General features: G+C 40.0%; 1 protein-coding gene across 2 annotated transcripts in view; it reads right to left on the minus strand.

Annotated features, from left to right (window-relative positions):
* Window positions 1-20,500, minus strand: part of Zfat (zinc finger and AT-hook domain containing) — a 243,152-nt gene extending 222,652 nt beyond the window's left edge. The window contains exons 1-2 of one of the 2 annotated variants that reach the window (XM_069991451.1): window positions 20,413-20,500; window positions 19,835-19,979 (exon numbers count right to left, since the gene is read on the minus strand). The gene's annotated coding sequence lies outside the window, so the exon portion shown is untranslated. Of the gene's footprint in view, window positions 1-19,834; window positions 20,185-20,412 lie in introns of those variants that run through there. The other variant, XM_069991452.1, reaches the window with a different exon arrangement.
* Window positions 20,501-27,651: the final 7,151 nt, after the last annotated feature.

Genomic DNA, 27,651 nt, shown 5'->3' on the forward strand with positions numbered 1-27,651 from the left:
GCTTGAAAGTGAAAGGAATAAACAGTAACATGATGACGATTACTCTAATTATATTCTAAACAAACTCATGAAACCACACATGCTAAAGACTGGGAAGCAAAACTATAGACACATCTATAATATAGGGAACTGCAAAACTGACTCAGGACACATCTACTTGTAGGCAGGCACAAGGATGTGAGAACTTTAAAAGCCAAGGTTCCTATCAATGATATCACAGGAACATCTTGTGTAATTTCTGGTAAGAGAAATAAAAACAAGCAGGCACTGCTCACTCTGCAATCTTAGCTTCTTGGGAGGCTGAAGATTGAAATTTGAGGCAAGTCTAGGCAGAAAATCAGAGGACCTGCCCCCCTCTTTTTTTGTGCTGGTACTAGGGATTCAGCTCAGAGCCTGAGCGCTGTCCCTTAGAATTTTTTGTTCTCAACTACTTAAGCCATAGTTCCACTTCCAGGTTTTTTGTAATTGGAAATAAGAATCTCAGGGACTTTTCTGCCCAGGCTGGCTCTGAACCTTGATCCTCAGATCTCAGCCTCTTGAGAGGAATAGGATTACAGGCTTCAGCCACTGGCACCTGGCTGATATCCCTTCTTAATCTACACCTGGGCACTTGTCATACAGCTGTGCACTTGTTAACCCAAACTTTTAGGGAGGCTGAGACTGACAGGTTCTAGACCAGTCTTGAAGAAAGATCTATAGGATTCCATTTCCACAGACAGAAGCTGGATAAAGCGGTGTGTGCGTATCCCAGCAATGGCAGGAATCAAGATCCAGACACATGTATGGGCAGAAGACAGGCTTTATTCTAATAGCCACTAACAAATCAAAGCTGGAAGGATGATTCAAGTGGTAGAGCACCAGCCTCAGCCAGCACAGAGCTGTGAGTTAAAGTACTAATACCACAAAAAGGAAAAGAAAAACCTAAAGAACCAAAGTTCTGCCTTTCCATGACTTTGATCAAGATGCATTGTACTCATATACTAACATGTTGAATTGAAACCCATTTATACAACTACTAAAAGATAATAAAGTACTGCTATTCCTAGTTCAGAAAAGTACTTCCACCCTGTCAGGATTACAAGGAAACAACAGCAGGGACAGGTCTGCTTCTTTATAGTTTTCAAAAGAACTATCAAGTCCAGCATCCAGAGGCTCTCACAAAATGACAAAATGAAGTTGTGATTCTTTGTGCATGTGTGTATGTGTGTGTGTACGGGCCCACGTGCCAGTCCTAAGGCTTGAACTCAGGGTCGGGGGGTGGGGAGGGGCTGTCCCTGAGCTTTTGTGTTCAAAGCTAGCACTCTACCACTTGAGCCACAGTTCCACTTCTGGCTTTTTGGTGGTTAAATGGGGCTAACAGTATCATAGACTTTCCTGTCTGAGCTATCTTTAAATCATGTTTCTCAAGATCTCTGCCTCCTGAGTGGCCAGAGTTATAGGTATAAGCCACTGGTACCTGGAGAAGTTGTGATTCATATTGTAATACTTTTAACATTTTGAACTTCAACCCTGGAACATTTGTCCTTTTAAATGTTTTTCAAATGATGATAGTCTAGTCCTAGGAAGGTTATATTAGATAATTAAAGCCCTAGGCTTTACAGTTTGACACAACTGGGCCAAATGTGTGGCTTGGGAAAGTGACTTTAATTTTCGGCGGTTATTTTTCCATCTGTAAATGTCAAATTAAAATATGTACCTTGGCTCTGTGTAGTGGCCCACACCTGTATTATTAGCTACTCAGGAAGCTACACAGGAAACTGTGATGAAAGGATCACAGTTCAAAGCCATCCTGGTCAGGAAAGTCTGTTAGACTCCAAAGAACCACCAGAAAACCAGAAGTAGAGCTGTGTCTCAAATGGTTGAATGCTAGCCTGGAGCAAAAAAGTTCAGGGACAGTGCCAAGGCCTGAGTTCAACCCCCATGTCCAACAAAAAAGCAACTGACCAACAAAAAAAACTCTGTACTTTGTAGAGTTATTGTCAGGGTTCAATAAGACAACGTACTGTTCAACAAATGCTGAACTCTGTAGCAGGTACACAGATAGTATGCAAAGACAAAAGGGAAAGGGAAGATCCTTCCGTTCCTCTCATTTTTTTTTCTCATGGCTTTTCAATTTTCAGATCTTTCCATTTCACTTTTGTAAATTCTGCTTATCCTTCAGGGCACAGTTCAAATGTCAAGTTCTCCAGGAAAAATAGATGTTCATCGTTAACACATACACAGGACTTAAAAAAGAGTGTGAAGCAATGCTTTTTTTGTATACATTAACTCAATCCCATAACATACTGTCAGGTAAGTACGAGCGTCACTTTCTACAAATGGAAACAGTGTCCAGAGCCTGTGCACAGGTCCTGGTAACTGGACTATGAACCAAGCAGACTGGCTCCAGAGCCAACTCTTACCCATCGCTGAGCTATCTGGGCTGTTAACTGAGAAGGATGATTAATTATTGCAAAGACATTCAGAGCTGACAGTTTCAAGTGTAGTGTAGCTGGAGATGTCTTTTATATAAACTGAAATCATCCTCTTTGGATAGCTTGTTCCACCCTTCCATAGAAAATATTTCTCTTCTTCAAACTGCTAAAATGAAGAGAGAGAGAGAGAGAGAGAGAGAGAGAGAGAGAGTGTGTGTGTGTGTGTCAACAGTTACCATACATAATTTGTTTTTCACATATTTTAGACTACCAGCTTGAATCTAATTTTCCCCAGTTCAAATGTCTAAGATTCTAGTTTCCTTCTTCATGAGACCCAGGAGAGAGAAGAGATAAATAGCTTTATCCTCATATGACCCAAGAGAAGGACAAAGCCAAATCATCTACCACATTAGACCAACAAAACTGTCAGTGATCTAATTATTCTTTCATAGATAAAATAAAGTCATCAGTAATCAACCAATATTCTCAACAATGTATGCCATATTTACAGATTTTGATGTTATAGATATACATGTTCAAAACTGTCTTTTGTATTAAAAATATATCAAATTCTTTAAATAAAGGCAGGCTCAGAGGTATGGAAATGAGTCCTATGAAAATACAACCATGAACATTCTTTGTGTGAGAGACAGAAAGTTACTATCTTCCCTTTTTAATCAGACTTTATAGTATAGAATCAAGAGCAAAAATAAAACATACCTGCTACCCAAGGGATAATGTTTGGGGTTTTATAAATAACTATAAGCCCTTCACAGAGAAAGGCTTAAAAGAAAACTATTGCTTCTCCCTAATTTTTGTGGTACTGCTTTGCCCATTCTGAATACATTTTGTGGTATCTTAGGATCCTAAAGATGCTATAATATTAACAATGAGTTTACTTGTTAGTTCTTACAGCAAATGAAGAAAGATAGGTATACCACAGAAGTAAAAAAAAACAGAAAAAAAGGAAAACAAGCCAGTTTAATAAACAAAAAGATTACTGTTTCTAAGTCATCTTTCAAAAAAATTTCAAAAGCTAAGAATAAATCTGTACTACTTGAAAGATATTTTTATTCAAAACTAACTCCTCTTAAATTAGTTCCTCCCTTTCTTCATTTCTTTTTTTATGGTGTTGGGGATCAAATTCAGGACACAAGCATGCTAGCAAGTACTCTATCACTGAGCTACCTCTGCCAACATTTAACTGGCTTTCTTTCTAAAGTAAGGCATGCTACCATTATATGGTGGTCACCTGGACAAATATTACTGGTTAGATCTCATTAACCCAATGAGCCTAACATACAGGCTTCAAACATACCTTAGGGATATTACTAGAAGGCAAAAAGTACAGAAAAGTATTAGGAACCAAGGCAACGTAATACCTACTACATTCTGGAGGCATGGCTTGTTTGAGTGGTACAACACTGGCTTAGCCTACAAGTGTATTACCTTTAAATGAGGGGACAAACATACTTAACTCTACAAACAGATTCTAAACTTAGAACTACAGAACAGACATACCCACCATGTACTCACTCCCACAGTACACTAACTGTGCCTTTACCATGACATTTTACTTATATGGCAACGGTTTACCTGTCTGTTTCTTCACTACAGAGCAAATGTGTGACTCAACTGGGTAAGTTTAGTTCATGTATAAAACAGCATAGGTGTGAAATAAAAGAGCAACAGAGAAGAATGCAGCAAATTTAAAACAAAATGATGCTCGTGGTTTTATATTTTGCCTCAAGACTCATTCCACAATTAGGAATTAAAAACCAGGTTTAATTAGTTATTAGTTTATATGTGAGCCCCTTCATTTCTTTGGCTAAATTCCCTCTTCTACAAAAGGAAGTCCATTCAGCTCAATAACTGCATGAGTCTACAATGGCACCTTATACTAATAATAAACATGTGAGTATTTACTGAGTATTCAGTAAATAATTATGCTCACACCTAAAAACAAAGCTAACCTCATTATTATCATGCTAGCCCACAGACACAGGAACCATATAAAGAGAAGAAAAATCCAAAAACCCTACAAGACCACTTGTATAAATAAATGCACAGCAAGTCTTTGTAAAATTTCTTAGATATAAAAAGTTTTCTTGATAGTTCAGATTTGGATTTTTTAGTATCTAGAATGGAATTATATATTAGGGAAAATAAAGTCTTTCACTTCTTGGGTCACTAGGAAGTTCAAACCACCAAATTATCTAAGCTTACTGATGTCTCATTACCAGGTTTATCTAACCATCAGCAATTTCCTGGGACAGAATACCACAGTTCCCTCTCATATTCTACACACCTTTATCATAGACTAAGGCTAACTTGTTTATTTAATCCTTATTTATTGTCCAGCTCCCCTATCACAATGTACAGGATAAAAGCTCTGTGAGAGCAAGAATGTTGCCTGATTTTTTTTTTTTTTTTGGGTCCGGTCGTGGGGCCTGAACTCTGGGCCTGGGCGCTGTCCCTCAGCTCTTCAGCTCAAGGCTAGCGCTCTACCACTTGAGCCACAGCACCACTTCCGGCTTTTTTCTTTTTGTTTATGTGGTGCTGAGGAATCGAACCCAGGGCCTCATGCATGCAAGGCAAGCACTCTACCACTGAGCCACCTTCCCAGCCCTTGCCTGATTTTTTTTACTCCAGTAATTTAAAAATCTGGAGCACATAGTATTCAGCATTTGTTGAATGAAACCATTAACTGGAATGGGAACTGTATCTATTAGCACTATTCCATGCTTTTTACAAAGAACATCTAAGTTCATCATGGCTCTATGAAATAATTTGATCATGAACTCAGTTTCACATACTTACTTGGATTTTTTAGTCAAGATTGATGCTCTACTACTTGAACTATGCCTCCACTTCTGGCTTTTGGCTCGTCATCTAAAGATAAATGTCTCTTAAGATTTGTCTGCCAGGATGGCTTTCAACTGCCACCCTCAGAACTCAGTCTCCTGAGTATCTAGGATTTTAAGTATGAGCTACTGGTATCAGGCTAAAATTAGTTCATTCTACAGATAAAGAACTAAGTCTTAAAAAAGTTATGTAATTTGACCAAAAAAAGGTCAATAAAGGTGACATCTAAAATGTAAACTTATATCTTTCCTTCTAAACTTTCTATATTTCCTTTTTATGTAACAGCATATCCATTCGGGCAATTATCTAGTTTTTAGGCTCTAAGTCACCTACATTTTAAGTCTCTAAAGTATTTAAGGATGATCACCTCATCATGGAAAAAAAAAACCAGGTTAGTCGGCTTAAACAAAAAAAGACTACATTCTTGTAATAAATTTGCCACTTCTACTAGAGATGAGTCCAAAAAACCAAGCAAGGGTAAATAACATTAGAATCTTTCTACAAATAAATCTTATTTAAGGATATGTGTCAAAAAATAGACAGTAATCATAATCCAGGATAAGAACGAATAGTGAAAAGGCTTAAAAGTTTAAAGACACTACTTCTTTATTTTTGTCAATAATCAGAAATTATGATTAATAGTACATATAATTTAGGACAGCATAATAAAGAAAATGAAATAAATATAAAGGAAACGCTTAGGAAAGGTGATGGCTAATGAACCAAATTGAATAGGCTATTTACTGTTCAAACTCTAGAATAGGTGTTATTATAAAGATGAATTTGTACCCACAGAAAAGGTGAGACAAATGGTGAACAAATACAGCAGTGGTACTCACTAGACTATGTGGAAAATGAACTATACAACTTGTAGGTAGGGACAGGAGGGAAAAACTGGGAGGGAATGAAGAAAGAGGTTAACATGGTTCAAAAAGAAATGTACTCGTTACCTGACTCATGTAACTGTGACCCCTCTAGATATCACCTCTATAATAACAATAAAATGTATGTTTAAAAAAAGATTATTTTGTAGATGTGATTAACATGTATGGTCCATTTTCATTAATAAAGGAGCTACCTTCAACAACAAGGATAGGTAAGGGCTCATCTAATCAGGTAAAGGTCTTACAAGAGCAAAAGAAATCTAAGGTTGCCCAGTGAAAAGATTCTACCCTAAGAAATTCTGCCTGAGGCTCCAGCTTACTTGCTTTCCTCTAACTTTAGATTTGCCAGCCCAACACACACATTGTCACGTCAGGCCGGTGTCTTCTCTACATCCCTCATGCTCCCTTTTCACATATACCTGAGTGGTTCTACTTCTCCGGAGAACTCAACTGACACAGGAATGGATATAAGTGGCCCAATTAAATAGATTTATACTTTGAAATCTATTAAACACTGCTGAAAGAAATGGAAGGAGCCTTGAAGAGAGTGCTATACCAGGTTCATGAATCAGAAGACTCAATATTTTCAAGATGTCAATTCTTTTCAAATTGAGCTATCCATTAAATATTTTCACACATGTACACAGCAAACTTCTCAGCAGCCTTTTAAAATAATTGACAAATTCATTCTAAAACTCAACACATAGGGAAATGCCAAGGATCTAGACTAGCCAAAACAAATATGGAAAGAACAAAACTGTAACATAGTACATATAACTCCAGTTATCATAGTATTGGAGTTGAGATCAATGAGACAGAATGGAGTTAAAAAAATGGAACTATACCTATACAGACTTTGATAATTGTGGCCAGGCAATTAAATAGAAACTCTTATCACTGATCTATATACAAAACCTAAAACTTTCTAGGATTCTATGTATATCAGAAAAGTGTTCCATCACTGAGCCTTTCCCTTGGCCCTGAATCAGTCTTTTTAAACTAGAAGAATGATCTTTAATCAGGGAAAGATAAATAAGAAAACAAAAAACAAAAAACAGAAAACCTCAGAAAAACAGAAAAAGAAATTAAGGAGATGGTAAAAGAAATTGTTTTCTTATTTATAAATCAAGAAAAAATTTCAAGAGACTAAATGTATCCAAATATTTGATAACTTTCAATAATCATAAAGTGTAAAGATTTTTCAGATTTATAAAATAAACAAACCTGAAAGATGAAAGTAGCTAAGCCATGCTGGTTCTGTGAAATGAGCTTCTCTGACATATTTCCCCATAGTCTTCAACTCTTCTTAATTATGCCATCTAGGATTTCTTCTCACTCTCCTGTGTCCACTAAACATCCTTGCTCTCCAACTCCTTATTCTGTCTTTAGTCTTACTCTAGGACCAGGTACCCTATCCTCCGGGGGATAGGGTATGATTCTCTGATAATCTAAAGAAAGCTAAAGGCCAGAGCAATATTCTCTTATGCAAAAATTTACATGTGATTATTTTATTTAAAATGCTTTAAAACTCTCATGAACTTCAAACACATATTCCTCAACTTATCAGGCTAAGGAAATAAATTTCATGCAGAATGTCAGCCTAGGCTTTGTTTCTCAAAATATACCATGCAAAGTAAGGTGTACACATAGATATAACAATAGGAAATCGTAATGTCAGTGAACAAAACTTACATAAATTTGGACTTCTTGATATTTTTAGACATGTGGAGAAATTGCTCAATGGAACCCTTCCCTAGCATACCTAAGGAACACTGGCAACAGATTTATGAAGGAGGCTTCTAATATTTATTTTAACGACTATATTTTTAGACATTCATATTTTAAAAAGATGATGGGAATGGAGGTAAAGAAAACATGCTTAACAAATTTCTGGGTAACAAAAAGGCCCTAGCAGTGAATAGTGCCACTGAGCACCCAAGTTTCACTTAAAAAAAAAATTCCTCATTTACTTAGTTTTGTTTTTTCTATGTGCCATAGTCTGGTCTGAAATATATAGCCCAGCCTGGCCTTGAATTTCACATCTTGCTGCTTTTACTATCCGAGTGCTAGGACTACAGGCAAGTGTCACCTTGACCAAAGACACTGAGGGCAAGATGAAGGTCAAGGAAAGTGCTCCACTTCAAAGGCCCTTTCATAATATGTGCTTCTCTTAAATTCCAAATAACCCATTAAAGTTTTAAGGAATATACCCAGATTTCAAGCTCCTTAAGAATATTGTCTATGAGTTTTATAATTCACAGAGCACTCTGAAGCATGTCAGTTATCATGCTATTTGGGTCAACGGCCAACTCAGAACCCTTGGTACCTTAGAACGTAAGTGCTTATTTCTGACACTTTCTTTTAGTATGGATCAGCTTCAACTCTACTCCAGTTGTAGCTAAGACATGATGGTTCCACAACAAAGTGGATAAAGTCCACTGGCAGAACCACAACCGCAGATGGAAATGAAATATGGGATATGTTACTTCCTCTAATGTTTTACCTGTCAAGGAAAATAATATACTATAGGCAAGCCCTTGGTAGAGAGGGAACATAGTACTTTTGCACAAAAAACACAGTCTACAGCAGTGCAATCCTCTTGAAAAGAGTGGCTGGTAGAAATCATTTACATGCTAGTCCATGAATAGTGGTTGTAATCTTTCTTGTTTGCTGATGAACTAGTTCTATATGGTGCCTTCCACATAATATGGCTGCTCTAAATGCATACTAGATGAACGAACAGTAATCAGAGGAACAAGGAACACAGATGGGGAATAAAAGAGTATGTGATAAACAACTATATCTACCAACGTCTGACCTGGTGAAAGTCATTTTCCCTACTGATTCTGATTGTTGTTATAACAATAATTTTTGAAAAAGGTCCTGTAATGCTAGCTACTTGGGCTAAGATCTGAAGGACCTCATTTGAGGCTAGCCTGGGCAGAGAAGTGCAAGATAATCCCCTCTCAAAAGCCATTGCTAGGTACAGTGGCATGCACCTAACCCCGCATCTTATATGGGAGGCTGAGATTGTGGATCCAAGCAATCCTGGGCAGGAAAGTCTGAAACTCCATCTCCACAGAGAGAACTTGGACATGGTAGCATGTGCCTGTGGATCTAGCAACCACATGAAGCCTACAGCGGTTGGAATGCAGCTCAGGTATATTCCTGGACAGAAGCAAAACCCTATCTAAAACATAACCAGCAACATTGGGCTGAAGGCCTGGTTCAGGTGGTATAGTACCTACCAAGCAAGCACAAAGTCCTGAGTTCAGACTCCAGAACTGCCAGAAAAAAAAAAAAAATGGAAACACCATGGACTCTACCCTGTTTTACAAAATGTTAGCTAGGGCTGGGAAGGTGGCTCAGTGGTAGAGCACTTGCCTTGCATGCATTGCATGAGGCCCTGGGTTCGATTCCTCAGCACCACATAAGCAAAAAAGAAAAAAGCTGGAAGTGGCGCTGTGGCTCAAGTGATAGAGCACTAGCCTTGAGCTGAAGAGCTGAGGGACACCGCGCAGGCCCAGAGTTCAGGCCCTGTGACTGGACCCCCCCCCCCAAAAAAAAATTAAGCTATATCTACAGCAGAATGGGATGAAATTTGATAAAGGTAAGTTAAACTTCTATAGTAATACAATACATAGTATCATGCATTTACTTTCAAAGTATCAACTGGCAAGTAAGGACTAAGAAAGATTAGATTAAAGCAGCTCACACCACAGACAAGATTTTAGCTGACCATAAGCTCAATATGATCAAAGGGTAATGCTGCTGCCAAGAAATGCAATGCAAATTCAAACTGCATTAATAGAAATAAGGGATCCAGATAATAGTTTCATTGTATTCTGTAATGGTTACACTACATTTAAAGTAGTCAGTTCAGTTCTGGCAACTGTATTTTAAGAGGTATGCTGACAATCAGACATTGTCATATATTTAGAGATGAATGGGGGAAGGTCTGTAAACTATGCCTTAGGCGTGCATTTAAAAAATTATGGCATTTCCCCATTAGCTCAGCAAGAAAGACTGAATGAGGCTGTAATAATTATTTTCAACTACATTAGGATTCTAAGATTGTGTGAAGAATAAATTTCAAATAATATAGCTTCAGATTACTAATGTGCAGTAAGAAAAAGGAGGGAAAGCAGATTTAGCTATTCATAACATTTAAGAACCTTCTAAACCAAGTTAACAGTAGATAAAAATGTGGTTAGAAATGTTATTAAGGTAAGCAAGGCTCCGGTGGCTTAGCTCTGTAATCCCAGCTACTTGGGAGGCTGAGAAGGATTGAGGTTCTGGGCTAGCACCAGCTTGAGAGAAGCCCACCCCTTCTATAAAATAATCAGGGCTAGAAGTGTGGTTCATGTGGTAGTCAGGCAAGCATGGCGCCTTGAGTTCAAAACCCAATGTATGTACACACGTACACGTACGTACACACATACACACACACTGACTGATTTTAAGGAAATTATACTGCAGTTGGACCTTATACATCCATGCCAATTCTCTATGTAATCAAACACTCTTTTGAGGCTTTTCAACATGTCTTAAGTGTCTTTTTCTGATAAAATAAGAACACACCATACTTCAGACTCCCTATAGGGAAGAAACAATATAAAAGATCAATACCTGTGTATCTTTATATATATTCCAGTTCCTTATCTTCAGACTTAGTTCAATAAGATGTTATTTCTAGCAATCAAAAATCCTCTAAACCAAGTAGAACACATTTGTTACCCTCTTACAAAACATTTTAAGTTACTTAATTTGACTATACACTGTATATATATATGTATATATACATTGTATATAAGAATATTGAATATAAGAATACATCAAACACAAAAAATGTTAAAGTACTCCAACTAACATTTCATAATGTTTTAACCATTACATAAGAGAAGTTAAGGTAGCTATAAAGGCAAATTTAATATTACCCATTATAATAAGAAATGAAGAAATGTTATAATAAATGCAAAACTGAAAAAACATTTTTTGAGACAGGTTCCACTATGTAGCTCAGGCTGGCTTTGAACGCACAATTCTTCTGTCTGCTTCATGAGTGCTAAGACTACAGGCTATACCCGCCAAATAATCATTCTTCATAAATATTCTGGAAGACATTTATTTTTTCCTTTATATCTAAAATGTGTATATTTAACAGAATTTCATAGTATATGGGTCTTGACACAAATTACAAATTTCCTGACACACAAATCACATATTTTCATATAAAACATGTATTATAAACATGATTACATATTTATAGTACATAAAATACACTACACAGACATATGTACGTACACACACACACACACACACACGCGCGTGAGTGCACGCGCACGCTACTTCTGGGGCTTGAATTCAGGTCCTAAGCGCTGTCTCTGAGCTTCTTTTGCTCAAGGCTAGTGCTCTACCACTTGAGCCACATCTCACTTCCAGCTCTTCAAACTGTGATCTTCAGATCTCAGCCTCCTGAGAAGCTGGGTTTACAGGAGTAAACTACCAGCACTCAGCTAAAGATGTATTTTTTTTTTTATTGTGAATAAGCAGTTACATAATTTCCCAAATTTCACAGTACTGTGGGATAGTGATGCTTAGTTAAAGTCATAAAGATGTATTTTTAAACAGCTTAAAATACAGGCTCAGAAGTGGCACTTCGGCTCAAGTGGTAGAGCATTCACCTTGAGCTGAAGAGCTCAAGGACAGTACCCAGGTCTAGAGTTTAAGCCCATGACCAAAAACAAAACAAAACAAAAATAAACAAACAAAAAAAAACCCCAAAACAAAAAACAGGTTCATTCAAGTATAAAGATGAATTTGGAACACATTTCAAGCCAAAGAAAAAGGGAACTTAGTAAAGAAAAAAGCTGAATACTTATCCACTAAGGTATGAAAGAGTTACTTGGTGTAGATTAAGGCTAGTTTATGACCGAGCTATGGATTTCTACATTCCTTGTTTCTCTCCATCTCTGTAGGCACATCAAGTATTACAGAGGTGAAGCCACAGTAACCTAAAGAACATAGTTCAAATCTCTCATGTGAATACAGCCAACAGGATCCAATGTATACACTACTGAAAAGGGGAGAATAAGTGTAACCAGGTACACTCTAGATGTGCTCATCTTGACAGTTCAAACACATGGCAACAACACTAGTATTCCCACCCTTATTCTTAGGGCACACAGTCACTCCCAGATCCTGAGTGGATGCTTGAAGCATAGATCATACCAAACCTTACATAGATTGTTTGTTTTCCCAATAAAATTAAAATTACGTTAGGCACAGTAGTAGATTAACACCAACTATTACTAAAATAGTAATAGTTGTGTTGCTAACAATATCCTATAATAGAAGTTATAGGAATGTGGTCTCTTTCAAAGTATCTTTTTGTACTATGCTCAACCTTTTGGTCTTTTGATGTGAAATGAAACAATGCCTACATAAGAGAAGAAATGACTGACATAGTGTTCAGCTTCTAAATAAGGTTACTTAAACACAAGTACTGCAATTCTGCAACAGATGATCTGATAATACATATTATGCTATGTGACTGATAGGGTATACAATATGAATATGCTGATCGAAGAATGATTCATGTCTTGACTGAGACTCTGCAACAGCTTATCACAGTACTCAGAATGGTTTTCAATCTCAAACATAAGTTGTTTTATTATGGTACTTCTTTTCATGCAATCAGGCAATTATCTTCAAAAGATGGATACATGAACAGTTTAAGTAAGTGATTTCAAATTACTTATAGATAACACATGGAGTCTACAGCCATGTAAGCTATGTTCTCAGATCTGTGGTGTTTTGGGGGGTGGGGGGAAGGAGAGAAGAGAGGGAGAGCCAGAGAGACAGGAATGGAGGGAGGGAGGGATAGAGAGAATTGGGGGAGGGAGGGAGGAAGAGAAAAAGAGAGAGAGACAGAGAGAGAATGTGTTTTGTCTTAATCTCCCTGTCCAGGTAACCTGGCCTCAAACTTGTAAATCCCCTGCCTCCTCTCCCAAGTAGCTGGGATTGCAGACATGTACCACACTACATGGTACTCTAAGTACTTAACATGTACTGACTCATACATATTCCTCATCAAAACTGGATAAAGTGATATTATCATTATCTTCATTTTACAAATGAGAAAAAGGAAGTAGAGGATAACTAAGTACCATGTCTATGATCATGCAGGAGAGGACAGTGGTATGAATTCAGCCAGAGCTCACGCTTTAAAGGGTAACTTTTATATATCTTGGCACTTAAATGCCATTTGAGCCTGTTAGCTTTAATCACATATAAAGAAATATTTTCACAGGGAGCCAAGATTATATTAGAGTTATTATTAAAATATTTTCACAACCAACTTTTAGGATTAGATGACTGAATCCAGAATCTAATTTTTCCAAATAATACATCTCTTGGCTTTATTGTATTTTCTAAGTGCAACTGGGTGCCTTTTATGTTTAGCATAATGCCTAACATTTGCTAAAATTCCTTTACACAGACTAGTTATTTTACTCACATGAGTATACGTTAAAAGAAGTCTGCCGCGTCTCAATTTCTAAATGCAGTCATTAAACAGTCATTTGAACACTGAATGAATGAATACCAAGTAATATGGAGACAAGATGAATTGGGTGGCTTCTGCTCTCAAGGGAAGCCAGTTTCGAAACACTGTAATAAGAGCTTTTGTAAAGCTATGACCAGGGTTCCAAAAGAATAGAAATCTGCTTTGCTCAGCTAAGCATAGTGGCAAGCTGATGTGCAAAGAAAGCCCTTCTTTCCTCTTAAGGAACATAAAACAATTTAAGTAGGACAAGAATGAAAAGTTAAAGATTTAAGCAGGAGAGTGATAAGATAAAATATGGTAACAATAGTTATCACAGTCTTTAAATAACAGCACTCTGTATCTAATAAAATTTCATGTAAACTTTCACCTTTAAAATCAAAGACAGTAAAACTGTACTGGTTAATATTGGGATAAATCTGCTTAACTTGTAGCAATTTCAAAATTACTATTTTAGATGGAAAAAGTTCATTTTCTAGTTACTTCATGTCTTTCATGGTGTGAGTCAAGATCCTCAGGTATAAAGATTCATTTTAGTAGTTTATCAATTACAGAACTAGTCATACATAGAATTGGTCATATAACAGTGGTCACTTTTAAATTAATGACAATTTAAAATTAAAAATGACAAAATTCATGATACAGAGAAATGGAGATAAGGGTTAGTTTTATGAGGACTCACAGTGGGACAAATATTATGCATTTATGGCCACAGAATATTCAAAACTGGCCCAGTGTTAGAAGATATAGAATATGATTGTAATTGGTGTAAGCTTCTTTCAAGATTAGTAAACTAGAATGCTTTAACAATTACTTCATGTCTATAAATCTTTCCCTACCTATGGCTTGAATATCTGTTGTCCTATCATATAAAATTGGTAACTCTAAGTGTGATCACTCTAAAGGACCATCCACGTTGAAATTGCTTCCTATCTTTCTTAAAGACACCTAATATATTCTCAGTATCAATATGTAAAACCGAGTAAAGAAATCCATATACTTCTAACAATTCACTATTCTTGATTCTTTACAGCAAGGAGGGTGACAGGTTACAAGCAAAACACATCAAATGAGTATTATTTGTTTTATATCAAACCAATTATGTTCACTGATCAAGCTAACTTAAACCCTATGAATTTTTACCATCTCCCCTTCTGGTAATAACATCGTTTGAAAATTTTAAAGTGTTATCTACTTTCTAAGTAGTGAAGACAACGTTCAAAACTGTGTTTAGAACAGATTATGAATGACAGAACAACCTGACATAGTCATTTCTTTTTTCTACCAGAACAAAACATTAGAGAAAATGACCACCTTGAACTACTCCAACATCTCTCAAAAGTTCTCTCATGATATGTGGCTAAAGACTATCGTGGGCAATTATTAAAAGGAGAAAGAGGAATAGAGAAACATAGGCTATAAAGCAAATTCTTCAAATATCATTTTACCGAGATGTATTTATGCACACCTAAGAAATAACATTTAATGAGAAACATGTTACTGTAAAAAATGATTTCCATATATTTTATCTAAAATTTAAAATTCAACAGGTCATTTCTGTCATACTCTTGGCACAAAAATAGCAAGTAATTCACTATAGATTTGTTTAGGATAGAGATAATCCTATTATGGTAAAATATATTACATTATCCATTCCAATTGAATTAATCATTTTATACAAACAGCTTAGTAAACTGTTCATTTCTAGATTTTTCAACTGTAAGTGAAGACTACCATCAAATCATTAAAATCATCAAATCATTAAAAAAGTCATTTTTAATGATTTGAAGAAGTTTGTTAAAACTCAAAGCAAGTACAAGAACAAAGTACAAGAAAAATGCTAATACATTAAAAAAAACTCACCAAAACAATTACACATTTATCCAATAAGAAAGTTCCAGAATAAAATTTTCATATCTTATCCATTTAACAGTCTTTTTGTTCTTTTGACAATTGTTCCATGGACAAAAAATATTTTTAAAGAGAATGTATCTCTACTATAGTAATTTTAACAACACATTAGATAAATTTAGAACAAATGCTAGTAACAGAAATACTACATATTATGCTCAGCTATCCCCATAGGATATGTACAATGTTCATAAATTATCTGAAGATAAATTTTAGTTCCCTTTGTAAAAATTGCAATAATGTTTCTAGTTAGGATGATTAACATGCATTCAATACCTAAAATCCAAACCATCTCCAAGAGAGAATATCTGGGAGAAAATAAAGACAGGTTTTTTTCAAAATAAAATTTCTAGAGATGTTTTAGATATGATGCATCACCCTTACTAGTAAGTAGCGTAAACAGACTCTGGAAATTATAAACACATAATAAGTAAAAACAATTGCAAACAGAAGGAAGAAAACACTATTTACAGGGTCAACTATTGCTAAATCTCTGAACTTTGTTTTTCTAATTTAAAAAAACTGTTAAGATTTCTTTTTTTTTTTTTTTTGGTCCGGTTGTGGGGCCTGAACTCTGGGCCTGGGTGCTGTCCCTCAGCTCTTCAGCTCAAGGCTAGCACTCTACCACTTGAGCCACAGTGCCACTTCCGGCTTTTTTTTTTTTGCTTATGTGGTGCTGAGGAATCGAACCCAGGGCCTCATGCATTGCAAGGCAAGCACTCTACCACTGAGCCACCTTCCCAGCCCACTGTTAAGATTTCTATAGATTACAAGGTCTAAACTTTTAGAATATCCCTAAATTTTAGAAAAAACACATTAGATAATATTCTGTGTTTAGAAAGTCTAGCAAGTATTATTTGAATATCTGTTTATTTAAGGTCTTCTGAAACCTCGAGAACATTACCGAAAATGTTGGGGACAGAAAAAATACCTGACATTTAAAAAGTGACAATGGATTAAATAATGAAATTAATAACATAAATCAGCCTTAATTTTAATTAAAATTTCTAAACATTACCCTTATTATACCTTGCACAAATATTTTTAAAATGCAGTTTCTTTTATATGCATCTTAAATAAAGTAGTAGGCTTACTTTATTTGAATGTATTTAATATTTTAAAATGTCATGCTCTCATTAATCATAAATCCTAGGTATTTTACTGTGCTGTGAAATTAACAATCTTTTGAGATGATACTGAGAGTTAAAAAGAGAGGAAGTAAAGAACATTTCTTTCAATATGCCTTCTTCAATCTTCATTTTTATTCATTTGTTCAATTGAGGCACTAAGACTGAACTAAAAAACACAACAACAAAAACAATAGCATCATTCAAGCTGTTCCTTCAGTCTTTCTAATATGTAATTATGCTAAGGAGAAGAAAGTTGTGCCTGGTATTCCAAAATTGGGCTCTTGACCTAAATTCAGCATTAAAATACTTTCTTACTTTCAATCTAACATGTAAAACCCAAACACTGTTGCGCTCCAAGGATACTTTTAACACTTTTGTGCTTGCATATTTACTTTTATTCTTCAAATGCTTTCTCTAAAATTGAGAGTTCTCCAAAATTGAGGAATGGGAAGTGTCACTCTTACAAGCCAGATTATGACCAGTGTAAAATAAACTAAACCTGGTTCATCATCTTCAACAAAGTTTGTGGTCCCTCATCTCTTTCCTTATTATCCCAACAGGAAGTTTAACCTACGCCCTAAGTAGTATGTCCTCATATTAGTTTACATTTCTTTTACATAACCAAAGCAAGATGATATCAGAAATAAACGCCGCAAGTATGTCATCCAATATCTCCTGCTAAATAAATACAAGATAGTAACACAAAGAAGGAAATAAAAACAATTCAGGGAAGGGGTTAGGATGGGGGAGAAAGGGATGACATCAATCAAGATGTACTATACTTATAAACTGATTTCTTGAATAATAACCCCTTAGTACAACTAAAGATAAAAATATAGTTAGCGCCCCACTCCCCAAACTCCTCTAGCAATAAATAGAATTATCACTTTGAAAAATCAAGCCTTTAATTCTGAAGAATTTGCACGTAGAGAAAATGTTAAGGTAACAGTTTTTACTACTTGTAGACTTTAAACCAAAGCTTTTTATTTGACTTTACTGAAGTCTAGGTATAACCACTTGTTGGCCTTTGCTACAGGACCATCATATTAGTAAGAGTGTCTGACCACAAGGTGCCTTTGATACCTTAGTAGCTATATCTTAGATGGGGTTCCCAACAAACCTGATCATAAAATGTACTCAGTGGTGAAAAGTATTTTAACTAGATTTCAACTGATGTACTTCTTAAATTGGACATCATAAATGAGATGACAAACAGAGTTAAAGCATTAACAAGTAAAAATGTCAGACTATGGTGGCTTTAACTTAAATTCTCATATACTTAATCACTAGTAAGCTTATTTTGTAATCGTAAGCTTTTTTTTTTTTTGGTGCCAGTGGCCTGGGTGCCATCCCTGAGCTTCTTTTGCTCAAGGCTAGCACTCTACCCCTTGTACCACGGCTCCACTTCTGGCTTTAGGTAGTTCAGTGGAAACAAGAGTCAAGACTTTCCTGCCCGAGATGGTTTTGAACTGAGGTCCTTAAATTTGTTTCCTGAGTAGCCAGGATCAAAGAAGGAGCCATCAGCACCAGGCTTCTTAAAATTTTTAAATATCAAATTTCTTAAAGTGGAGAATGGCTGCTTTCCTAAGGCACAAACATAAAAGCAAAATAGCACCTTAGTATTACTATGTTTTTCTTCTCCCTATTTTCCTTCAAGCAAGCTCTAATAATGTCATCTCTAAACAACTGTTTATCTGTGGTAGAATATACAAACAATACTCATTAGAAAAGTGGAAAAATAAAAATTTTTAAAGGTATAAAATAGAAATGTGTCCATTTCCAAAAAAGTCAATTTTGGCAGGGGAAGAAATGATCCAACTAAATGCTTAATAAGAATGATTTTAAAAATCAGACATGCACATCTCAAGTCACTTTCCCATGAGTCTTTTATCACTTGAAGTAAAATGTTTGAGAACTGTTTATCGCCATGACCACGTGACCTCTGCGATGCCACCAAGGTCAGCAAGACCTGTGGAGGGAGATATGCTGAGGTAAGTGCCATTTGCTCATTCCTACAGTTCTCTGTAAGCAGAGAAGAGGCAGAAAGAAAAACAAATGTTAACATTTTATTTCTTTTTTACAGGAAATAATGTTTGTAATAATTGAGTACCTTATTACAAGGTCACTTATGGAAAAATGTCAGTAATGGTTAATGGAAGCAAGATGTCAGAGACCTAACAAGACAATGGGACAGAATGAACAAGATCCCCAATTAATCTTCCCCCTACATCAGTGCAAGCACTGAAAACCTTCTACTCCCAGGCTACATGCCACAGGACTCAATTTCAGCATGAGAGTTCTCTGCTGAGAACTTTTTCAAAGTGATGAGCAACCAAAGATCCCCAACCAACAGAAAAAAAAATAGTTCCCACACATAGAAATGTTAATAGATGAGAAGCAAGTTTGTCAGGTGACACCAAACTCTCTTGTCCTTCAGGCATTTCCTTCACCACCACAATCTGCACCTTTCACAAACCAGGAAGTTTTCTTGGATGAGTTTTAAACTTTAAAAAACAGAGTTTTTCACTTGGCACCTATTTATGCCAGACATATGCTGGAAAAATTCCCTGTCAACTGAAATCTTCCATTACATTGGAAATTTCCAAACAACACTCAAATATAAAGACCTAAGAGGTCAGAAGTATGCCTGTAAATCTCATGGTGATTTCGTGGAGGGCCGTGTCAGTAACTATAGACAAGGCACTCGAACATTTGGTCAGTAGGCAGCATACAAGCTCACAATACCATCTTGGAAAATTAGAGGGGTTTAACAACAACAAATTTAAAAAAAAAAGAAGAAGAAGAAATAAAAAGCGAAAGCACGGATTATTGACAACCCGAAAAGCACTGGGCTGTGAAAGTCTTCGAAGTTACTTTCAGGAAAGCTCTAAACTGGTGGGTGGCACTGGGTCAGTCAGTGTGACTATGCAACCCTGGCAATCCTGACTCCCAAGCCTCCCAACCACGAAGACTTCTCGAGCCTATCAAGTACTTCGGTGTCCTCTTCCTACTTCTCCCCCAGGAACACCGAAGCCTGACACCTGAAACTTGCCACACGAACGTTACCTTGTTCCAGAAGCGCTAGAGTTCTGCCTTTTCGGTTTTCAAGTGCACGGGGCATCAACTCGGTGGTGTGCAACACTAACCTATTTCCCGCACGCACGGAAGAAGAACTCGGGGCCATCCCAGCCGCTCCCCCTCCGCCAAGTAACTTACAAAAAGGAAAAAGAGAAAGAATGAGTCCCGTCGCCATCTGCCCGCTGGCACGGCCTCGCCGGCCCCGTCCCCGCGGCCCCCGCCGCCCGTCCCGTCCAGCCGGTGGCTTCCCCGGAGTTTGGCGGTGACAATCCGGATGGGCGGCCCGGGCTCCGCGGGCGCCGGCTCCCAGGGACAGAGTTTCCTCGCTGCCCGGCGGCGCGTCGAGCGCCCTTTCGGGGCCCCACCTGCCTCGGTCCCCGCGGGTCGCCCCGCCGGCCCCCCCTCCCCGAGGGGCGCGGGCCCCGCAGCGCCCCCCACAGCCGGCCCGCGACGCCCCCAGCGGCCGCGGCCGCCGCGCCTGTCAGCGCCCCGGAAGGCTCGGGGGCCCGGGCGCCGCGCCTCCCGCCCCGTCCCGCCGCGCCGCGCCCCGCTCCCGCCGCACTCACCTGGCCGCACTCGCCCGGGACCGGGCGGGAGTCGAGGTCGGCGCGGAGGCCGCCGCCAGCCCTCCCGCCGCCGCGCCCGCCTCTCGCGCCCCGCGCGCGCCCTGGGCCCGCCGCGCGCCCGGAGCCGCCGGGGAGGGGGTCGCGGTAACGCGCGGGAGCCGGGCGAGGGGCGCCGGGGGAGGGGGGGCCGGGGCGCGCGGGGCGGGGGCGCGGGGAGCGGCGGGAGTCGGCGTTCGGCGGCGGCTGAGGGGAAACCGCCTCGGCCGCGTCCGTCATGGCGCGCGGCGCGGCGCCGGCCCCCTCCGGTCTCTCGGCGCCCTCGCCTTTAGTTTGACCTTTCCCTCCAGTGTGTCTGGGGAAGAGCGGCCGTGCGCGCGCGTGTGCAAATGTGTGTGTGTGTGTGTGTGTGTGTGTGTGTGAGCACGCGCACGCGCGCGCGTGGGGAAGGGCCGGGTTCGTTCCCCGACGCCTGACGTCACTGCCATGGCAACGGCAGCCTCCGCCCCTCGCGTCCCATTTCCTGTTACCGCCCACTCTGCACGTTCCGGGCCTCACGTGCTCACTCGCACGCGCGCGCGCGCGCACGCACGTACGCACGCTGCTCGCAGCGCGTGCGACCGGAGAGCGGGAGGGTTGGGGGGGAATCTAAGCTCCTCCCCCCCCCTCCTCCTCCTCCCCCCGCTGGGGGCTCCTCGCCTTCACCGCCTCCCGGAATTCGGCCAATCCGGTGAGTAGGTGTCGGGGGGCGGGGTGCGCTCGGCTTCCGGGGCGGCGAGAAAAATTTCCCGAGACAGGGAGAAAAGTCCCGCGGAGAGACTGAGCATGCTCGGTGGCCGGAGGGGGCGTGTCGGGTTCCCCGAGGTTCGGGAACAAGGGGAGGAGGAGACGGAGGGGGCGGCGGTCGGGAGAGGGAGAGGAGGGGCAGGGGGCGGCAGGCAGGCGGGGAAGGGAGCACAGGGGGCGGTAGTTACGGGCGGGGGGAGGGGGTCCCGTCTTGGGTGGGGGGCCTAGGCGCTTACAAACCGGGGCAGCCGTCGGGTAGAACCGGCCCGCCCCGAGCCCGGCGGGTGCCCCGAACCCTCGGAACGGAAGGTCTCCGGAAGATGAAAGAGAGCTTGGGAGAACCCCCACGGGGCGCGTTGTGGACCCTAAATCCCACTTATTACACGGGGCCACCACCTCTGATTCGTGCAAATGGGGACGCGAGACTCACGAGTAAACCATGGAATGACCCTGCCAAGGTCAGGAAGTGTGACTGAGCTCCAGGATTCAAGTTGGATGCCCTTTGTGCCTCACACCCCCTATTCCAGGAGAAGCCCCCCGTAAAGAGCGTCAGGCCGTGGCATCTGCGGGGTGCCCCTCTCACCCCTGCAGAGTTGGCCAGCTCCGGGACGGGGGTGGGGGGCTGCATGGCCATGGTAACTTTCGAGAAGGCCGCTCGCTTTCCGGCCGCCGTGTAGCGAGCACCATCTCTGCTGGAGGTGATTGAGAGCTCCGTTAGAGGGAAGGGCTGGACACCCAGTCGTGAGGAACGGCCCAGCTGCCCACGTGTCCGAACTGACACCTGCCCAGCCCGGGCTCACACGCTCCTGTTTCCTTCCTTGGGAAGGCTTTCTTTCCTAGAAAAAATGTTGATTCACCGGAATTCACTTTTCCCCAGTTACCTATACATTATGGGGGACCTGGAGCTTCTTGTTACTATGTTTACACGTGGAAAAGTTTAGTTACACGTGGAAAAGTTTAGTCACCATCACCAACAAAAGGCAGTTTCTGAACTTCCCCGGAGGGGATACTGTTTGTGTACTCCAATGTATCACTCAGTACCTGTTCCTTTAAGGTTTGATTTATTTGCCGTCCTTGTCACACTGTAAAACACTCTTATGGAAGGAAACATATCTACTTCCCTTTGGGCTGTCTGGCTTCTTCCTCAGTACCACATACACCACAGTTAGCTAGTGAAGGGCTGAATGGGCCCCCTGCCCATTTACAAGGGTTTGGGGGCAGACTTCTCCTTGTTTATACATCTGAAAGACATTGGGGTAGTTAAGAATTCCTAATAAATCTTGGGCTACTCTAAAATGCACCGGGAATCACACAGTCACACAAGTACAGTGAGAAAAGACTTTGGCAGTACCACAAGATACAGAGCAGAAGGCCTGTGAGGAGCAGCTCACACTGTGGACTTGGGATCAGAGATTTGAGGCAATAGACAAATGGCCCAAGGTGTATTGCGGATACTGTCTGCCCTAAAAGGAAGATTATATAGAGGAATATTGATACTAGTGTCCAGTTAGGATGAACTGGTTTGGTGTGTCCTGTTGTCTAACTTTGTGCTGTTATGTAAAGCACTATGGCACTTTAGTATCTAGAATTGTTTTCTTCTTAATGTGCTGGTTAACTCTGTATTGGTACTCACCATCCTCAAGGCAAACATAAGCCCAGAGTCAATCTCAGTTTTTCACAGTCTCCACTTGGTCTTAAAGGCTTCCTTTTCTAAGATCAAGGTCAGACACCAGGTCATGGTCTTGGTGGGAATGCTAATGCTCTCTCCTCTAGACTTTGTTAAACTTCCTGACTGGTCTTTCTCCCTCAACTTGGGCCTGTCTAGCTAAGATTCCCCACACCCCAGATTCCAGAGGGACACTGTGACAGGTAGAAATGGTGTATGTCACCAACCAGCTTAAAAAATCCAAGTGACTTCCTTAACTCTTTGGGAAAGACTAAACTTCTTCCTTGGCTTTTTTATGCTCTATTCTCAGCCAGTTTTTTTTTTTTTTCAGCCATGTAATCTGTTTTTACAAGGCTGTTTTGTTCTGTGGATGCTGACAGTGTGCAGCTTCTCTCGAAGCCTGGTTTTTGTGCATACAGAATTCTCTGTGTATTCTGACACCTCTACTCTGGTGATGTCTTCTCTGAATTCTACATCTGATAGAGCAGCCCACATTGTGTTTCTCTAGTGTAGCTCTTCTGACTCTGTTGTGAATACTTCATGGATGCTTTGTCTTTTCTCTTCTACTTGAATGTGATCTCCTAGAGGTCAAAGGACCTTGGATTATCTCATTTCTTCAAGGAACTCTGGCACAGCCAGACTATCTGACACACAATACACATTCTATAATTGTTACCGAATGAATTCATTTATTGTAACCTCCATAAAGGGAAAAAGGTATATTTCTTTGGTTCTTTACAAAGCTGTGACAAACATTATACAAAGTATAGTAGGTAGTTAAAATGAATGAATGAAAGGGTAGTAATGAGGCATTACAAATCCGCCATGTGTCAGGGACTATAGCTAATAGTTTCCCTATATTAAGTCAATACCCAGTGACCTTCTACCACAGGAATTGCTGCCCACATTCTGCAGGTAAGGAAACCAAAGCTTAAGGGGGAGTGGTAAGGATTGGGCCATGGTCTCATTGTTAGTCATTTGTCAAGTCAGAATTCAATTCCATGGTCACTGTCTTGGCAACTATGGCGTGAGGTATTTATTGCGCGTCTGTGGCTGTGATGTGGTAGTGTTGATGACAGTGGCTGCTTTTACATTACCTCTTCCCCTTGCCTGTTTTGTCACAACCAAAGTCCTCTTGTATATTTTATCCGAGGAATCAGTGCTCCACTTGTGCTAACATGAAGAAATGTGATTACATTACATGCAATGAATATGCACAAGTCAGGCTAAGTGCTAGCCATATTTTTCTCCCTTTTTGCAGAATCATTTATCCATAATAGAAGTGTAATGATAAGGTTTTGGGATATAAGTGTTGAGCATGTAAACATGAAATGTTTAAAAGTGGCCTTTGGGATCTGAAAGATCGGCTAGGGCCTCTCCATTAGTCCTTCTGTCCTTGTTCTCCCTCCCTCCCCCCCCCCCCACCTACCTCCACTCAACACTGTCCTCCTCCTTCCCCTCGTTGTCACCCTTCTTCACTTTCTTCTTTTTTTTTTTTGAAAATAGGAAAATGTTTTTGAATTTGTGACATCAATACTTAGTGGAAACCAAAGTTACCTCTTGATATTTAAAAGGCAAGCCTTGAAAAGTGTGCACGTGCATGCACCTGTATGACTACCACTTAGGGAACCTCTTGCTTGAGGATGACTGACTGAGAGGGTCCGGGAGCTTTCAGGGCTTCAACAGTTAGAAGCACACTCCTAATTGGTTTGCACTCTCCTGTGGGGAGAGTCAACATCTTTTCCAGAACAAGAACTTGCAGGGGAGGATGGTGAACAAACAAGGAGGAAGTGGAGATATGGAGGATTGAAGAGTCATGTCTGCCAACTAGCCAGACCAGCTCAGTCAGAGGATGGCCTCTGTGAATGAGTTCTTCTGCTATCATAACCTCTTAGGACTGATAGGCTGGAATGAGGCAGCAGTATGTACATGATGCACTGTACAATACCTAGGGGAGGTATTGGCTTGACAGTCCATGTGAATAGCATCTTCTGGGATGTATAGCATTCAGCCTTCATAAACATAGACAGCAGTCCAGAGTGACATGTACAAGGCATGTTTCTGTGTACTTTGGCAATTTAAATGACTAATTATACCTTTGATGATAATGTTATATGCAGTTTCAAAAGCTGATAACTTAGAAACAAGCACATACACACACACACACACACACACACACACACACACACACACACACACACACACACACACACACACACACACACACAACCAGAATAATGGAATACCAAGTCCCATGCAGTGTTCACCATTTTTTCTATTATTGCTATCAGCAGCAACATCTTCCTCACTGTTATTTTCTAAGTTAAGATGTTTAATAAAGTCTTGGTTATTCTGAACACATTGTCTCCAAGGAAACACTTAGTGCTGATCATCATACCTCTGCAATGTCTATTCTAGGACCCTTCGAAGCAGGTAGCTGGTATGGCGGCCACCTGTGTCCAATGGCCTCCCAGAACCTCCAGAATTACCGTGGAGTCAGCAGTGGTATTTCCTGCTTTCTTAGGTCACGGTCAGTATGAACAATGCAACATGGCTGAGTAAGTTCTTTCTTCCCTCTAGGGATGAGACACAGAGTCTTCCACATTTTCCCTGAGGCAAAGCATTCAGTCTTTTTCCTGGCCTGGCCATTTGAGCCAAGCTAGAGGCCAATAGACATGATGCACTAACAACTAGAGTTTTGTTAAATTGCAGTAACAGCCATGCTTCCAGGGGAGCTGCAAAAGTCATTCCTGTCAGATGTACTCAAAATCAACAGCCAAATTACTCCTGCCAAACGCTCTGTGGCTATTTAATAAGGTCTTGCACAAATCATTCACTTGAAAACTATGCTCCTGTAATAATCATGATTATTCTAGCCATAGCAAACGAAGTGATTATTTATTGGGTGACCACCATGTGCAAGGTAGTTTGCTGGGTTTTATGTATGGCAGATGCTTAAGCTTCCTAAGGGCTTTGCAAGGTAGGATTATTGTTCCATCATATAGATGGGATAAATCAGAGCATGTAAGCAACTTTCCCAGTGTTACTACAAGGATGATGTCAATGCTCTTAAATAAGTGCTTGGGGGGGGGGGAGGGGGAGGAATGCCTCAAGCTTTGTGAATGTAAAAGGTAATTCCAAATCTGGGACATGTGAAGTAAGCTTTTTGCTGCAAAGTTATAAACATGCAAAGGTAGAGAAATATACTCATCAAGTAGCTCCTATCAGAAATAATTTGGAATTAAAGGGCTTGAAGAATTCTTACTTTTATTTTTCCTTGGAAAAGAGCCAAGTCCTTAATAAGAATCTCTACAAAAGAGGAACTTGGGGCTGAATCTTATTTTTAGAGGCAAAGGATTATTTTATTTCTGTCTCACATTCTATCTCTCCACTTGAATTGACTAAGTGATGTGAGAATGACAAAGAATGAGAAGACTTGACTTGGAACCTTCATCTCTTCTTCATCCCTGCTGCCAAGGCTGATTAGGCTTGGGACAGGTTTGTGCCGAATCACGTAATAATCTCCTTCCTTGCTATGTCCTGCAAGAAGCCTGTAGGTATGCTTCACATTATGGGACAGGCACAGGCTACTTTGGTTTAATAAATAATTGACTTAGAATTGGGTGATTTACTGTGCTGTAGCCTGCTCTCACTAGCTTACAATAGCTGATTGGACAGGTTTCTTCCTAATTTTAAATCTGCTGACATTCTACTGGCAGTTTGAAACTGGCCACAGTGGGAGTATTTACACCAAGGTAATTAGTAAATGTTATAAATCAAGTCTTCCCCCAGAAGGACAACTGTTTACTAGCACCTTTTTTTTTTTTTTGATAGATTGTATTATTTGCTCAAACATACCTGCATTCCTTCACTGTGCACCTATTCTCCCACTGTTCCTTCCTGTAAGAGGAGCATATCTTTCACTCACTTTAGTGACTTGGTGATGTGAACAAGTTTGGACAACGGGGTGTAGACAGAAGTACACATCATTTTCAAATAGAGCACATCAGCCAGCTTCATGTTACTATCATAAAATATCTAAGCAAGTGTTTATAAAGACAAGAAACTTATTTTGATGCTTGGTTCTGCACTTTACAGTCCTAGATCTAGCGGCTCATTGCTTTGGGCCTATCATCCAATTATGGTGGGACTGTGGAGTTGAAACAAACACATTTCCATCTTGAGCCAAGAGCAAAAGAGGCAGGGTCCCACAACACTCCCCTTTAAGAACACATACCCTATGACCTAAGGGTCCATAGTGCCTCCTGATAGAAACATCCTGGAGACCATGTCTTTAATGCGCTCACCTCTGGGAAAGACAACATTCAAAGAGAGGAACAAATGTACAGTATTTACTTATTTTCTTCTGTCAGAAGCTAGAATGTCACAGACAATGTTGGCTTCTTCAGTCTGAAAAGTAACACAGACATATTGAAAAATGATAGCCAATTTGTGAAAGGTATCAGTATCTGCAGAATAAATCCTACCTCTTTTAAAGATTTTGTACTCCAGTGTTACTTAGGATAAGCTGAAATGCAGCAGTTGGCACTAATAATTGAGATGCACAAAACCTAAATTATGTGTCATTCTTTCTGGGGCATAGGAAGCAAAAATACTATTGGATGGTAGAAAAAAACTAGCAACTCACGCTATCTGTGGCAACACATTTGGCAAAACTGTCATCAGCTGTTGCTGAGAATACACATAGTGTACTATGTGTAGCTCTAGGTAAAGAGGTTATGAAAAACAGAATGTTACATGTGTAGTTGCTTTGGCTGAACATAATGAGT

Source organism: Dipodomys merriami, unplaced genomic scaffold (assembly GCF_024711535.1).
Source record: "Dipodomys merriami isolate MVZ:Mamm:240054 unplaced genomic scaffold, mDipMer1.0.p SCAF_4, whole genome shotgun sequence".
NCBI lineage: Eukaryota > Metazoa > Chordata > Mammalia > Rodentia > Heteromyidae > Dipodomys > Dipodomys merriami.